Source organism: Drosophila erecta, unplaced genomic scaffold (genome assembly GCF_003286155.1).
Source record: "Drosophila erecta strain 14021-0224.00,06,07 unplaced genomic scaffold, DereRS2 tig00000021-arrow-pilon, whole genome shotgun sequence".
NCBI classification, from domain to species: domain Eukaryota; kingdom Metazoa; phylum Arthropoda; class Insecta; order Diptera; family Drosophilidae; genus Drosophila; species Drosophila erecta.
Window position 1 is genome coordinate 4,148,150 of NW_020825198.1, and position 17,575 is coordinate 4,165,724.

Consider the following 17,575-nt stretch of genomic DNA (forward strand, 5'->3'; position numbering starts at 1 on the left):
CGGGACATATTTCACCCTTTTTGTTTGAGCTGCGTTTTGTTTTCTCCGTTAATTTTTTCCTCTTTTTTCCGCTTGTATTTCGCTGACTACATAATTCGGTGTACCAGTTCCATTTTAATGACTGTCCAGTTCCGTAGTTCTTATCATAATTTCCATTTTGACTTCCGTTCGTTGTGCTGGCACTTCTGTGCTTTATTGCTCCTCACGGCACCACCCACCAAAAAAAAAAAAAAAAGAAAAGCCCTCAGATTTCCCAAAATATTGTCCTTAGACTGAATGTGGGCAACTTCAAAGGATTCGGTGGGCATTTCATTGAAATCGCTCTCGGTCACTGCGACTTTTGCCTTTTCCGCTGCTGTTTTGCATAAAGGTTACAAACAAGTTGTTTTTCCATTTCATTCTTCCGACGTTAATTGCAAGAAAAATGTTTAGTTTCGATGACAGCACAACTTTGACTACGCATTATTATTTGCATTTTATTGCTGTTCGACAATCTGAGCTATTTTTTCTGGCTATTTCCATTGTTTTTGGCATTCCTTGTTTGTTTGCCAGCTGCAATTGTTGTGGTTTCTGTGGCAAGTTTGTTAGGGAATGGCTTAGAGGCAGAGAAAAAACAAGACACAAACCACAACTTTATTGCATTCAAATTTGTATTTCTAACAATTTTTTTGTTTAAATTAAATAAGAACAAAGCGAAAACAACTAAAAAACCAATTATATGCAAAATGGGCAATGTAAAAATTTAAAAACGAAGGATTATTTTTATTTCTTGAAGAATTTCTTTGGTTCGTAGGAATATTTGTAGGAAGATTATGTGCCACAGTTGGTAAGAATTTGTGTTATTCGGACTAAGAAAAGCTAGCAAAAATTGTGCTTTATTTGCTGTACGTAAAAGATGAAAATTAATTTGGGTTCATAGTTTGGTGCAAAGTTTGCATAGTAACGTGAAAGGTTTTAGCTCCATCTTCGGTTGGCCATTCATATAACATGATAAGTATTGGTAATAGGATCTAATTTGGCTTTGTTGAATTGGCAACTACCTACAATATGGGTCCTTTTTGTGCAGGGCTTCTCTGCAAGGTTGCCATGCCCACATTCAGTATTCCATTCATATGACTCTAATATGCGACAACAAGTATCCTTCATTAGCTTGATATTCCCATATCGAGTTTCCCCCACCGACGCGACTACTTCTCCACCCCCCCTCTTTCAATTTCCGCTGACCTCTGGCAGAAATGTGGCAAAATATTGTCGCCTGCTGTGTTCCCAAATATTTGTGTTATGTCGCCGACGATGAGCGTCAAATCAGAATTCGATATGTTCAACAGCCAAAAGACGGCTAGCTATGTGCTGAAATCAAACGGAATTCGCAGTCGTATCGAATCCAAAATACCCCTCAGTGCAGCAGACGAAGCATGTGCGACACATCAAAGAGTCCTTGAAGGAGTTATTAGCATGCCCATTGAGTTATGAAGGGTATGTCAGAAATGGGCAATTAACCTTATCAAGACGCTGTGTGGCAGTAAAACAAAAAATGCCAGCAAGGATGTGTCCTCAACGTCGTTAAGATTTAGCAGTGAGGAAAAGCGACACGGCGAAATGAAAGGAAAAAACAAATAAAACAGGACGAAACCGAAACCCCGAAGCAGCTACCGTGGCCTAAAATATACGCCATTAGACAGACGGAATGCCGAAGCAAAGGGGAAAAAAAATAACAAGGAGTGGGCGAAGAGTCCTTCAACGGGGTGGCAAAGGCAAAAAGCAATTTCAAATATTTTCGTTACCTGCTTGTAGAAATTTTTACGTTTTTCTGATTACGTAGCAAAGCTTTCGTTGCCTGCTGCTGCTTTCTTTTTATTGTTGTTGTGTAATTGTGCGCACCAAAAAAAAAGTAGCAGGAGGGAAAAGTGGGGGAGTACCCCAAAAGACGACGATGAAATGGGTTGAGGGGACAGGCAGGAGAACCTGGAACAGCTGGGTGGCTGGTGGCACTTTAGGTCCGACTCTAAGGCTCCATTCTAGACATTTGAAATGCAAAAAAGCATTGCATACTTTTGCACATCCAGCGAAACAGCTTGGAGGCAAAAAAACACAGCATATTATAGCCAAATGGAGGTGCACTGGCATTGCGATGCAGCACAAGAATGGCAGCGAATGTGCCTTTCGAGCACCGGATTTGTCAACTGAGCCAACAGGACGAGGAGGCTAGCTTATTAACCATAGCATACTTAGCAGCTGAATGGAAGTTCTGGCCAAAGCTTTGGCCTTACTTGGCAAAGTGTGCTGAAGAAGACACGAGTTGTCGTGGGAGAACTTCAGATCTAATTGAGATTTGTCTTAAAGCTGTGTAATGCTTAGGGCATTTGCGTTCTACATACACACGTGAATCGGGTTAAGGAAGCATGTTGGCATTCATCAAAGGATTGAAGGAAAAGTTGCTAAGAACTTTTTGGATTAAACTGCTTTTTGAACAATATTCAAGCCTTCGCTGTAGAATGAGTGATAAAGTTTAAGCTTAACAAAGCAAAGAGCTGTCACATGATTGTTAATAATTCAATGGCGCCCAGAAGTATGCAACAACATATTTTGATTTTAGTCGACATTCGAAGCATACTTTCAAACACTTCTCAAAGTGTCAAAGTTTCTATAGTTTCTTTAAGCGGAGTATAGTATGGTGTAAATGTATTTTCAATTGGAATGGAGTTCCATCCCCATGTCTGGCATGTTTATATTTAGCTCAGTGGCTTAATGGCTCCATGTTCATGCAAAACCGGAATTATCCTGCGGAAAAGCTGTTCGCCTACTGCTCTTTTGGCACTAAAAATAGATTCAGCTCCAGCTTCAACTGTTGCGCAGTAAGAGATAACTAAAAATAGCAGCCAGCTGTGCTGCTTTGCAGAGCGGCATAAAATCCAATAAAATTGTGCGGCGGACAAAGCCGAATTACTCGACACGTCCTGCGTCCTCCACAAATGTTGACGTGTTTTAGTGTGAACACACATACGCGGCGATACCGCTTCGCTTGAGCACTCGGATACATATTTGTTTAGCTGTTGGATGTTTATCAGCTTGTCGCATGATTGATTTATATGCCCGCTGGATTATTAATGGACAGGGCCAAGTCAATTGAAACGACTCCACAGGACTTGGCTCATTCATTATTGATGCCCTGCATGAAAGTGACACACACGCGCACAAATTTGCTTTTTTATCATATCCAAATGCCATCCATTTGATTTGACTACTGGAGATGATCTTTTTGGCCCTTCTTCATGTTCAATTATTTTGAATGACCTAGGGCTGAAGATGTGAACATAAATTCTTTTGGAAAATAGACTTCATTTATAGTTGCATATTTTCGCAACATCTAAAAAGAGTCGAAAAACTGATAGGTCCACTACGCTTTTGTTTTAAAATATAAAATTACCCTGTTAAGTGGAAGTGCACTGGCATTGTTATGTTTTCCACTCAGCACACACACAAAAAAAAGGGGAAAATTGTAGGTAGCTCGTCGCTTAATTGCTACTCCGCTGGGAGCAAGCATCGCCCGGTTAACTTTGTTTGCTCAAGCAGAGCTGGAAAATGGAAAATGCCACGGAGGCGGTGGGCAGTGGGTGGCATGAAACGGGACACAGTGAAAATGTCCTTTTGTTTCTGCTAGCAGGTTTAACCTGCTCCACCTACTACCAAAAATAAAGAAAAACTTTCAGCCCGGCAGTTGGGAACGAAACACACGCATGGGACAATTCTCTAGAGGATTTCTCCGTTTGGAAACCTGGTGGGCGCAGCTGACTGTTTTATGGCTCAATCATAATTTTTCACACTGTTAATGTGCAAATGCGCCGCCAGACAAAAAGATGCGAGGGGCGGTGGGGGTTCAGGCCACTTGGAAAAGCGGCAAACACTCAGACAGAGCAAACACACACCAATGAGCGTGTGTGCCTGTGGGTGTGTGTGTGTGTGGAAAAGTTTTTCAAGTGTTAAATGAGATAACGTAAACATTGTGAGGTTCTCTCCGCACAGGACGTGGATTCCAGGACAATGGCTTCCAGGACTGCTCCTCATCTCTTTGCAACTCGCTGACAGACTGACAGCTCCCTTTAGCTTCCCGCAATCCCCCCTGCACTCCCAGGTCATAATAATTATTAAAAATAGCTCGCGCTTCTCGCAAGTTCTTAGGCAAAATGAGCATTTTTATGGCCTCGGGCCTGCCAGATGCAAAGAGTTCTTCCTTTCGTTGGGCATAATTTATGGTTCAAGTGACGTTTTGATTGCGCTTCTTACTGCCATTTTTTTTGCTGTGGCAAGTAGCAAGTGTGTGCAAATATGTGTGAGCCTCCTTTGACATTCGCAGGCGCAACACTTTCGCTCCTCCAAGTTAATTGAGTTTCAACAAGTGGCCGTGTCTTCAGGCGGCTGGAAAGTGCACAAATCGCTGTGGATTAAGCCCTTCAAGTGGCTGGGGGCCTAATGAATTGCCTGGCATGCCATCGGATTCACTTGGTTAATGAAGTGCTCGGGCTGGCGGATTTGATTGCAGTTCATTGCATTCGGAAAGGATCAGGTGGGGCGCTCAGTTGGCTGAAGGCAGGCGACTGACATAGTTTCATCGTTTTCTATTTGCCGATTACTATTTGCTGACTATGCTAATAGCAAATATTGAAAGCTGTGCAGTGTTACACTGGGAAAAGTGGACACCAAGTCTGTAGATAATATTTAAATGTCCTTTGACATTATTATTTTTTGACATTAAATCTACTGATTATATTAAATGTATCATATGCTATTAAAGAAAGACTCTTCAAGTGAATAGTTGGAGAATGAATATTCATTCATTTCGTCATCTGATGGATATTCTGCTGCCTCGAATGCCTCTGCATGGCGTCATGTGTGCTTGGTTACAACAGGATATACATCAGAAGGCCGCCCCCTGCAACGCCAAATGTCAATTTCAATTTATTGAATATGTAAAGAGATCAGGCGCCTGGAAGGGGGGCGAAAAACAGAAATAAATGGGCGTCAGGATGAAAATTGAAAACGATGCCAGCTGCGAGGAGCTCGACTGCGTTCTTGTTGTCAGTCCCGTTGGCTGCTTATTAGTTTAAATTGTAAACAGGAAGTGTTGCGGCACCGGATATAAGGCCAAGACGCTTTTAGGCCAAGGAGAAGCCAGGCAGGAAAATGAAAGGAATGGTGGGGGTGGGGGGCTTGGCATTTTGATATTTAGATGGAACACCAAAGAAGCGACTGGCGACTTGCGACTGGATTCAACTTGCCTTTCGCCTGTCAGCGGCAGGCGAGGAATAAACTTTTAAGCGAATGACAACAGCGGAAGCGCTGCGCCAAGAGATGCTTCTTCACTTGGCCTTGGCTTCCTCCCCACTGCCACTGCCACACCCACTTCCTCATCTGCGTTCACTTTGGCTCCCACTCTGCCATCCGTTTTGTTTGCCGCTTGTTGCAACTGTCGAGCATTTAGTTAACTCTTGGCGGTGTCCTTGTCGCTCTCAGTCAGCCGGTCGTCAGTCAGTCAGTCAGTCAGTCAGTTGGCGGATGTCTTGAGTAGTCAGTTAGCCACGCCGGCGGCTTAAGGCTCAATGGGGTCTTTAATTCGCTCCTGGAGCAGCTGCCACTACCAACTTGCCTCCTGGCCATTTCCCCTGATTTATTCAGCATTCTCTTGCATTTTGCATGAGCTGTACATTGTTGTTGCTGACGTTATGGTGATAGTGTTCGTGTATGAGGATGTACAGGAAAAAATGCTCCAAAATGCAACAATTGTGTAAGTAAGATAGGTGTTTTAAAACTGTGCAATAAATAAGATAAATTGGATAATACAAATCAAATACTTACAACAGAGTTACCTTTACCTCAATTATTTCAAAAAATATTGAATTACTAGTTTGAAAATCACAGCCTCACAGTTTTCTCTCAGTGCACTTGCTTTCTCCTCTTTGGCATAATGAAACACAGAAACGTTTCCATTCATTTCGAATAGCTCTTGAACTCGGGCCAATGGGGCGGATGGATAATATACGAGCAGTCGGAAAAAAGCGAGTGGGAGTGGGAATTAAAACCAACAAGACAACAGAAATTAATTTAAAAATCCTTGAGTGAAGTGAAGGAGCTCCAAATCGCTTAATTATATTAGCAAACATTAAGTTTAAAGCTTGAGTGGGTGGCAGGAGATTTGCTCGCTGGGGCTCAAAGTCAAGCTTCCGCCTGTTTCATTCGCTTTCATGGCGAATTCACAAAAGAAAATTGTTGCTATAACAATGACAGAGCACCTCCTGCCCCGCCAACCCCACTCCCCCTCCACCAGGACGCCTTTGGGCCTATTGTCTCGCTTTTATTCGTCACAATCCAAGCGCAACAATGCGACATTTTAGGCATTTATGGTGTTCCAAAGTTGTTGGCAAGGCCCGATGATATAGACGTTATGCCCACAATGTACCCACCCCGCCCCTAATCTAACCACTCAATGGTAATTGAAGTTGTTTTTGCCGTGGGAAAGCTACAAGGTCCTGGCCATCGGCCCGATATCAATCATATTTATGCAGTTACACGTACGACAGGACAGGCACCTTTTGTCCCCAGTACACCCAACAGCCAGCCAGTTTGCGTGATTTATGCGTCCCATTCCGGGAAAATCCAGTGGATCCAGTGGATCCCCATGCCCCAGTCCCAGTCCCAGTGGCAGCAGTATCCTGCCTATTTTGTTTTCTTTTCTTGCCAAGCTGATAACCAAATTTTGAACAACACAAAAGTTGCAAACAATGCGCATAATGCATGAGCAAAATGGTACCCATCTCGACCTCGGCCACACCTACCTACCGACTATACTGGCCAAAATTTGAATGCTTCTGTTGGCACGAACATGTCGAGGAATAATGGACAGCTTACATGCGCATTAAGCTGCTTTCAATAACGTTGGTGCAAGTACAAGTTTGATTGGAAAACTCTCGATGGCGATGGCGATTGCGATGGCGATTGCGATGGTCAAATGCGGCAGCCATTGTCCGTCAATTTGTTGTTATCATATTTTGGCCATTTTCGTTGCTCTTTGTCGGAGATCCTTGTCAAATCAATTTGCAGGCACAGGACAATGGAATGCCATTAATAAAAGGCGAACGAATTGGGCATTGTTTATTCACGAGCCTTCCAAAAGGGCATTGTTATTTTTACCAATAATAGTCTACAGTTTTTCTGTTAATTTACGTTATTAACTTGGGCAAGTGCTGCGTTGCAATATTTTTCCACTCGTCTAGACTGCGGTTAGCAAATAAATCTTTTCTTTAGACCTAATGGTATAATTTTCTGTATCATTACTTCCTTGGCAGACTTCATCTGACTTTCCGCTTGCTTATAGCTGCAAATTCAGTTTGCTCGTGAGTTTTAGGCATATGTATATACTCCTGCCTGCATATTTATGTACTATATGCTGGCCACGCTCAGCACTCCATAAAGGTTAAAACTTTATAACTGACAAAAGCAAGCGCCAGACAAATGGCCAACTTTTTTTTACCTCCATTCTGCCCGGTTCCGTTTATTTTTTCTCTTTGTCCTCTTTCGGGCCTGCGGGCTAAGGGGGGGCCAAAAGGACTAAAGGACCAACACGAAGACAGTTTAATGGGCTTTGACAACAAAAACATAAAAATTTAAGTGACATAGACGAGCAACGACAGCGTTGCTAGAAAGAGATAAACACACATAATATTATTTATTTTCCCTCGATTGTGTTTGCTTGTGTAGCAGAATTTGTGCTTTGGTAATTTGTAAATCTGAATGCGGAATGTGGAAGATTGCTCATTTTAGCCGGCATATTTCAGAGTACGCAAATGGCTGTCTATTAAAGAGCATGTGTTTTTCGAAATGTTTGTGCCGCTCACTTATTATTGCTAATGTTCAACATTTGGAAAGATACATTTAAAAGATACTTAAAAGAAGTAGAAGCAGCATGACAAAGCAGTTTGAGCACAAAGTCATAGTGCAAATTGAATAGCAAGGATACAAATTTCTTTCTTAGTTCGAAAATTTGTATGCATACAATTTATGTTGCATAGCATATATTTGCATTTTATCGAAAAGTGTGATCTTTAACCGTCTTTGTAGTAGGCAACTTAGAAGTAAGTGCTTTTCACCAAATAAATGCCAGATATGCTGTGCTATGGAAGGCACTTCCAGACCGTTTAAGCCATTATCGTAAAGCAGCTTCCGCATAAACGAGTCGCGAGTGCTGTGTCCTTGGCTGTCTGCCTGCCAGTCTGTTGCTTACCATTTTTTGATAGAGCCTGTCTGTTAGTCGTCCTTTCGCTGAAACACCGCCCCCCCTCCCGCCACTCCGTTGCCTTTGTCCTTTTCATTTTCTCTGTTTGTCTAGGCAGCCATTTTGAGTGTTGTTTTTGTTTCTGCTGCTGCTACCGCATTTCTAATTGAATTGCTCGCTACGTAAACGTTGCCATTGCCATTGCCGGTGCTCCTGACACGAACAGGCTGCCACCAGGATTTCCACGACCTGCCCGACACACACAGACACACAAGCACACATACACCAGAGCTCAGAGCGACACCCGCTCACGGCCATAATCGAATTAGATAAGTTAATAACTTGATAAAAAGTTACAGCGTGCTGGTGCTATTTGGCTGCCTGAATTTTCCTTTGTTGGGCGACCGTTTGTCATTCATTGTTTGTCAGTTGTCGCTGTCAATAAACGGTACGAAATGAAGTTGCCAAACAAAATTTGTATCGCAAAAAAATCGGTAAAAACAAACATTTCATTTGCAAGTTACTGAGTGCTTAAATCAATAAATATAAGTAATAATAGTACTTATAAATAGGGTATTTTTTGGGAAAATATGATGAGATGTATGATGTCAAAAAGGGATTTGCTTAAACCCAAATGCAAAATGCTTCCACTGCCTGTATAAATAAGAAGAAGGGAAACGTTTACATAAAACCTTCTGGCCTTTAGGCTTCAAAACATCAACAAGGAAATAATCATGCAGGGAAAGCAACAAACAGCAAGAACCAACAAACAAACAAGAGAAAAAAGAGAAATCAGAAGGGAAAATGTGGCGGGAATTACTCCCTGAATTATTAGCCTCGTTATGGCAGGGGCGTGGCATAATTTACGAGCCATCACCCTCAATCCGGCAGGACCGCAATGTCCTTATCGATTTTGTTGCCGAATTTATGCATGATATTGTCTGAAATCTGCCTGTGCGCGGACATATGGCTTTAAGGTACGTGATGAGGCTGGCCAAAACTTCAGATAACCGCCGAGTGCTGGCCGCTTAAAGCCAAAGGCCCTTGATCAGGTTGTGGCCAGGAAACGGGCCACTGCCACTAGACTGACACTAATCAGTTCACAGCACATTGACCCACTTTTCCACGGGGGGGAAAATAACTACGACGACGACGACGACGCTTTGAGCCCATCAAATGTAAACACAACGGCTGAAAAGGGGAGACATGTGGCCATGTGGATGGCTTTCAGTACGGGAATGGCCGTTGGCCACATGGACTGGACCAGGGCCACGACTTTATTGACAGCTCTCCAGCTCACCGGCTCACCAATTGTCCGGCCCGGTGCATTTTAATGAGTTTATTATGCCCATAATTGCGAGCTGGCGAAGCCAAAGGAGCCAGCAAAGCAAACATATTTAGCCGCTTGGGCGATAAATTAAACAGCAAGGAACCACCTTCTCTATCAGGGGGCAGCTCAAACTGGGGCACACAATAATAATTATGTGTGCATAGGTGGACTCCGGCCGCGTTGACTCCACAGCCAAGTGTCCCTAAGTCCCTATTGGTGATGCAGTAGAAGAAAATGCTGGCTAAAACTGTAACAAGCTATATCGAATTAAACGATATAAATTAAATTTCGAAATATTTCGTAATATTTCTGATGGTCTGATAATGCAGAAAAGTTAAAAAATGTCCCAGGACTGAAGTCCATAACTCAACTTATCTTAATCGGATTTTGAAGTGGCATACCTCTAAATGTTTCTGGAGCAATTCTCTAAAAAACTGCATTCAAATTCTGAAATTTATTTTTGCAACATTTTTTTGGATTTTTTCTGATGTGATGATGTTGTAGAAATTCAAAAATGTCCGAAGACTGAAGTTCTAAAGTCCATAACTCAACTTATCTTAATCGGATTTTGAAGTGGCATACCTCTAAATGTTTCTGGAGCAATTCTCTAAAAATCTGCATTCAAATTTGAAAATTTATTTTTTCAACATTTTTTTTTGATTTTTTCTGTGATGATGTTATAGAAATTCAAAAATGTCCCAAGACTGAAGTTCTAAAGTCCATAACTCCACTTATCTTAATCGGATTTTGAAGTGGCATACCTCTAAATGTTTCTGGAGCAATTCTCTAAAAATCTGCATTCAAATTTGAAAATTTATTTTTTCAACATTTTTTTTTGATTTTTTCTGTGATGATGTTATAGAAATTCAAAAATGTCCCAAGACTGAAGTTCTAAAGTCCATAACTCCACTTATCTTAATCGGATTTTGAAGTGGCATACCTCTAAATGTTTCTGGAGCAGTTCTCTAAAAAACTGCATTAAAATTTTGAAATTTATTTTTGCAACATTTTTTTGGATTTTTTCTGATGTGATGATGTTGTAGAAATTCAAAAATGTCCCAAGGCTGAAGTTCTAAAGTCCATAACTCAACTTATCTTAATCGGATTTTGAAGTGGCATACCTCTAAATGTTTCTGGAGCAATTCTCTAAAAAACTGCATTCAAATTTTGAAATTTATTTTTTCAAAATTTTTTTGGATTTTTTCTGATGTGACGATGTTGTAGAAATTCAAAAATGTCCCAAGGCTGAAGTTCTAAAGTCCATAACTCAACTTATCTTAATCGGATTTTGAAGTGGCATACCTCTAAATGTTTCTGGAGCAATTCTCTAAAAAACTGCATTCAAATTTTGAAATTTATTTTTGCAACATTTTTTTGGATTTTTTCTGATGTGATGATATTGTAGAAATTCAAAAATGTCCGAAGACTGAAGTTCTAAAGTCCATAACTCAACTTATCTTAATCGGATTTTGAAGTGGCATACCTCTAAATGTTTCTGGAGCAATTCTCTAAAAAACTGCATTCAAATCTTGAAATTTATTTTTTCAACATTTTTTTGGATTTTTTCTGATGTGATGATGTTGTAGAAATTCAAAAATGTCCCAAGGCTGAAGTTCTAAAGTCAATAACTCAACTTATCTTAATCGGATTTTGAAGTGGCATACCTCTAAATGTTTCTGAAGCAATTCTCTAAAAAACTGCATTCAAATCTTGAAATTTATTTTTTCAACATTTTTTTGGATTTTTTCTGATGTGATGATGTTGTAGAAATTCAAAAATGTCCCAAGGCTGAAGTTCTAAAGTCCATAACTCAACTTATCTTAATCGGATTTTGAAGTGGCATACCTCTAAATGTTTCTGGAGCAATTCTCTAAAAAACTGCATTCAAATTTTGAAATTTATTTTTTCAACATTTTTTTGGATTTTTTCTGATGTTATGAAATTGTAGAAATTCAAAAAAGGTAAAAAATGGCCCAAGACTGAAGTTCTAAAGTCCATAACTCAACTTATCTTAATCGGATTTTGAAGTGGCATACCTCTAAATGTTTCTGGAGCAATTCTCTAAAAAACTGCATTCAAATTTTGAAATTTATTTTTTCAACATATTTTTGGATTTTTTCTGATGTTATGAAATTGTAGAAATTCAAAAAAGGTAAAAAATGGCCCAAGACTGAAGTTCTAAAGTCCATAACTCAACTTATCTTAATCGGATTTTGAAGTGGCATACCTCTAAATGTTTCTGGAGCAATTCTCTAAAAAACTGCATTCAAATTTTGAAATTTATTTTTTCAACATTTTTTTCGATTTTTCCTGATGTGATGATGTTGTAGAAATTCAAAAAAGGTAAAAAATGTCCCAAGACTGAAGTTCTAAAGTCCATAACTCAACCTTTCTTAATCGGATTTTGAAGTGGCATACCTCTAAATGTTTCTGGAGCAATTCTCTAAAAAACTGCATTCAAATTTTGAAATTTATTTTTTCAACATTTTTTTCGATTTTTCCTGATGTGATGATGTTGTAGAAATTCAAAAAAGGTAAAAAATGTCCCAAGACTGAAGTTCTAAAGTCCATAACTCAACTTATCTTAATCGGATTTTGAAGTGGCATACCTCTAAATGTTTCTGGAGCAGTTCTCTAAAAAACTGCATTCAAATTTTGAAATTTATTTTTTCAACATTTTTTTGGATTTTTTCTGATGTGATGATGTTGTAGAAATTCAAAAATGTCCCAAGGCTGAAGTTCTAAAGTCCATAACTCAACTTATCTTAATCGGATTTTGAAGTGGCATACCTCTAAATGTTTCTGGAGCAATTCTCTAAAAAACTGCATTCAAATTTTGAAATTTATTTTTTCAACATTTTTTTGGATTTTTTCTGATGTTATGAAATTGTAGAAATTCAAAAAAGGTAAAAAATGGCCCAAGACTGAAGTTCTAAAGTCCATAACTCAACTTATCTTAATCGGATTTTGAAGTGGCATACCTCTAAATGTTTCTGGAGCAATTCTCTAAAAAACTGCATTCAAATTTTGAAATTTATTTTTGCAACATTTTTTTGGATTTTTTCTGGTGTTTGAAATTGTAGAAATTCAAAGAAGTAAATAGGTTCTAAAGTCCATAACTCAACTTATCTGAATCGGATTTTGAAGGGCCTTTTTTAAATATTGTGATATTTTTGTATTTTTTATTTATTTCATTTGTTCTTGTGTTTTCACTACATTTTTCCATGTGTATATTCCTGCTCAAAGTCCAGCCTGGAGCTCCTGACAAAACACTAAGCTCACCTGCCCTGTCTGACTGCCAAAGCTCCAGGGCGTTTCCTGAGCTCATTAAAGTCACGTCGTCAACGAGCAAAACTCATTTAAAGGTGTTGTTAGTATGCGATTCGTTAAATATTCATGAAAGTGGTAGAATTATTATTACTTAATTCTGTGGAATTAAACACAAACGCATTGCGAATGACCGTGAATCCCACTTTGCTGGTCAGACAAAAGTAATATTTATGTATTGTACATATTGCGAGGATGAAAGTAGGCCAAGTTTTTAATAAACAGCCAACACGCAAAAGTTTTTTTGGCACGCACTCACACACACATCCATCGCAACTAACACACTTCCAAAAGAATATTTATATGATTACTCCGACGAACAAGTTTAGAGAGCAACAAAAGAACGCGTCAAGGAATAGAGTGGCAATTTGGGGCCTGTGGGGTGTAACCTGCACATGTGCCCCAAATACACAGAAATAAAAAATGGTGGAGATTTTATTAAAGAATAAAAAGTTGAAGCATTGGCAGTTGTGTAGCTGAAAGCTGATTAAATGATGCGTTTTGAAAAGAAAAGGTTCTAAAGATCCAATAATAATACCACAATTATACCACAATTTCGCTTTATGCTAATATTTCGTGCTACCTATGGCTGTTGGTTAAAAGTGGCCACGTCCCGTTGCCTTATTAAATTAGTAAGCGCACTCTACGCGAAAGCAGCTGAAACGGAAGTCAAGCATACACAAGTTTTTCAATTTCCTGCGGCAAGTGTGTGTAACATGTGATACCACACCGTTTTAGTGGCATTTACCAACCTGAGGAGAGGTTAACATGGGGCCAAGCCCCTCCCATAACCGCCGTTGTATGGGCTTATCCTGTCCCGCGTTTGGCTTAGCTAAATCACAAAGGAAAATAAGGCAAAAGATGGAAACCCCAAGCAGCCAGTTTGCTAATATACCAACTCAAATGCTGACCAGCTCACCTGGGCACCGCCCCTCAGTTCGCGTACACATATTTTATCTCATTTATTTCTGGTAATTTACTTTGATTCATCGATTTTGTAATATATACGTGGTGTGGACGAAGGAGAGTCGAGAAAACACGCTTTTTATTACACTAACTGTGGGTAGTATAGCGTTTTTACGATGTTTGTTATTCGCTGGGGAGAGTCGTGTTTACACCAAAATGGTCTTAAAGTTTCTGAGAGGGCGAACGAGGTTGTAAAAGTTTTTAAGTTAAAACTCCTTGAAATGTGCTAAATTAAAGGGGGAAGCTTGCCAAAGGACAACTTCACAGTTACTTCAGAGTTACATAACTAAATGAATACATATAAGATATGGCCAATCTTAGCTGTTTTCATTTAGGGTATTAAATAACACATCCTCAATTGCCTTTGGTCTCTATAATATATCAATTGGCTGTTGTTTTTCCGTTTGACTTGGCCAATGCATCAAAATGTTTATATCTTTCAGCGTGTGTGTGTGTGTGTATCTCGTGTGTCGAAATCTGATTGAGTTATTGAGCGAGAATTCCCTTTAGCTTCCAGCTATTTCCGTTGCTCGCAATGCTGCACATCACAATCGTAATAATAATCGTATCTTTTTATGCGGCAGATAGAAGTACGGAGTCCATAAAAAGCCAGCAGTGGATTAGGTCGTACTCCAAGGTCTGTGAAAGGCTTTAACGCGATTTGTGCACATTAATCATACGCCATGATGCACAGTATCGAAACCAATAACAGGGACTTATACAAACATTATTCCTTGGGCATGTTGGGGATGTTGGCAAAAACTTATGACGGTCATTTGGTCGAGTGTGGCAGACAATGAAATCGAATTTCATTAAATTAGCAGGAGCAACTTCAACAAGGACACGACTCTGGCTGCTCGAATCAATGAGCAAAACAACATGAATGGACGCCATTAACAAAAGCAAATACGAAGAACTTTGCTAAAGGTAAAAACAATCGATTGAGATGGCATGAACAACATCTCTCCCAGAGGGCGATTCATTGACAATTTGCCAGGCAGGACGACTCTCGAGTTTTTTTTTTTTTGGCACCTGATTGGGGAGTTGGGAATGACGTGTGTGGGTGGACCTTATGCCTGTCACTTTATTGTTTGCAATTTGTTTCTAGCTGCCCAAACAAAACTTTATCTTTATGGCTAAGCCTGCGGCAAGGACACGCCCCATTTGTCCACCCAAAGGCTAAAAATAAGCAGGACGTGCCGCTCTATTTATAGTCCCCAGCATATAGCGACTATAACACTTGGTGGCAACAACTAATACCGATTGCCATAACCGAGAAATCGTGGATGAATGCCATTGACATTTAAGCTGCCACAAAATTGGTTTTCTGCGGCACCAACTCCTTGGCTTCTGCCACACCTCATCCATGTTCCCGGCCTGGTCATGTGTTCTCCCTTTTATTTTCTCTCTCCCGTTCGTCTGTGGCTTATCGAGCGCATTTACATAACGAAAAATGAAATTTTCAAATTATAACAAATTGAATTTCCCCCAAACGTAGCAAACAGAAAGCCGAAATGGAAATGGAAATGGTAAAGGAAGGAAAAGCCGGCAAAAGAGGATAACCCACAATCGGAAAGCTCTAAATATTGACATATGCCATAGGCCTGCAAAGGAAAAAGTGAAACAGGTGGAAGGCAAAATGTCTAAGGGGATTTGCCAGGGGATTTGATCGGCCATAGTTTAGCAAAGAAAATTGGCATACTAATAAAATTCCTGACGGGGTTTTACACCGTCATATAAAAATAAAAACTTTATAATATTTTCAATTAATAAATTTAAAACAAACTTATGCATACTTTCTTTCAAATGAAAGTAGCACCATGAAACTCAAGGTGCTGCAATTGCAATCTGAGCGCCAGTTCAATGAATCCTTAAGCGTTCCGAACCAGTTCCCATCGGATGCACTCCGCATCCTTGTATTCATGTAGCCTTGTATCCTTGTAGTCCAATCAGTCACCCGCCTACGTGTTCGATTCGAATTCAACATGTTGTGGAGCCGCCTTGGCGTCGCATTTGCGGCACATTGTGTTGTCTTTTGATCGGCGGCTGCCATTTCTTTCCCGCCTGTTCGACGGGCTCAACTTCCTTGGTGAGTCGAGTTCGTGTTTGCTTTTTTCTTGTATTTATGCGTTGATGTTTTACGTGCCCGAAATGCCAATATCCTGGCCATCCTGGCCATCTAAAATGTATGTGCGACTACTGACGATACGATTCCTATGTGCGATGATTGTACGTGCACAGTTAATACTCGTATTGTGTAAATGCTGGCTGGAGAAGTGTAGAGGCTGCGAGAAGCAACTTGGTTTGATGTGGCCAAAAATTGTATGACCCTGGAAAAAGGGGTTAGCATGCCAAATGAATTTATGTGGCTTTTGCCGCTTCTCCCATTTCCCGTTTCCACTCGGGTTACATTCATATTTGTATTCGATACCATTCGTCAAATGCAGAAAGTGAATTTAGCGCTCTTTGTGGCTTTCATTTTGTACTTTTTGTACGTTTTCGATTTTATTTCTCATTTTCTGATTTCCGTTTTTGGATCTCCGGTTTCGCTGCCGGTTTTCACTGTTATTAAAGCGTGGCAAAATATTGACGCAACCATTAACAAAAGCTTTTAGTGCAAATACAGCTGGCTGTGGCACATGGCCATCGGCGACGGCCATCGCCGTTGTGGAAAAAAAAACCAGTCCAGTGAATGTCCAGTGAAAGTCCAGTGAAAGTCCAGTTAAAAGGGTGGTCGTCACTTTGACAGTCCTGTCGTTTTGTAGCCCGGCTTTGTGTGCCGCGCTGCGTTGCACATTTCCATTTGCATTGTCCTGCTGCTGTCGCCCCTCGTCCCTGCACCCTCATCCCTCTTCGTCCAGGGCCAAGTGAGCTGGTCAACGGGCTATCTATTTTTGCTGCCCTGCAGGTCCTGCAGGCAGGACAGCCGAGCACTTTCAGCCCTTCCAAATTCGCTTCGGCATGTGCAATTGCCTGGGACAACAGCCACATCCCGAGTTGCAGCAGCAACATCCAAGCATGCAACAGCAACGGCAACAGCAACAGCAACACACATTGTTGCCCTGCATTTGTGTTTTGTGTCATGCTGGCTCTGCCTGTGGCATTGATTTGACTTTTCAGTTGCCAATGCAAAACGTTTCTCGCCAAGGATAAAGCAGCTTTAAGTCCGAACTCTGGTAGTATTGTGATGGTATAGTATTGTGATGAATAGGATATTCAGGCAGCTCAGCTCAGCTGGCCCATAAATATTCACTGTGAGAGCAGCTGGCAGTTGATGCTTGATTTGATTTGCGAAAGTATATTAATTACACTGACTTGATTTGATCATCAGGACTCTCCAAGTCCTTGAGCCAATTTCAGCCAATTTGAGCCAAGTTCAGATATGTAAGTAAAAGTGTGAGGATGCAACTTTCTATTAATTTCAACTGAATAGCTTAATAAAATAAATTGGAGGTTTGTTTTTGTGGCCCTAGGGTAAACAATAATCAAATAAATTTATTGGTGCTTGAATAATTCAATTATAATTTGATCTAGATAGCTGTAAGCGTTTATAATTAAAAGTCAACTGAGCAATATTTATATTTATATGCATACTTGTATTGTATGTACTTGTATACATATAAAAGCTTTGTTATAATGAATATTGAAAATTCAGAAAACCAACTGGCTTATATAAGCAACTTAAT

The 17,575-nt window shown here is 40.2% G+C and overlaps 1 protein-coding gene across 1 annotated transcript in view; it reads left to right on the forward strand.

Moving 5' to 3' along the window:
* The window catches only part of LOC6544382 (BAI1-associated protein 3), a 49,294-nt gene that overhangs the window by 2,403 nt on the left and 29,316 nt on the right, over nt 1-17,575 (forward strand). The gene's annotated exons all lie outside the window — the stretch shown is intronic.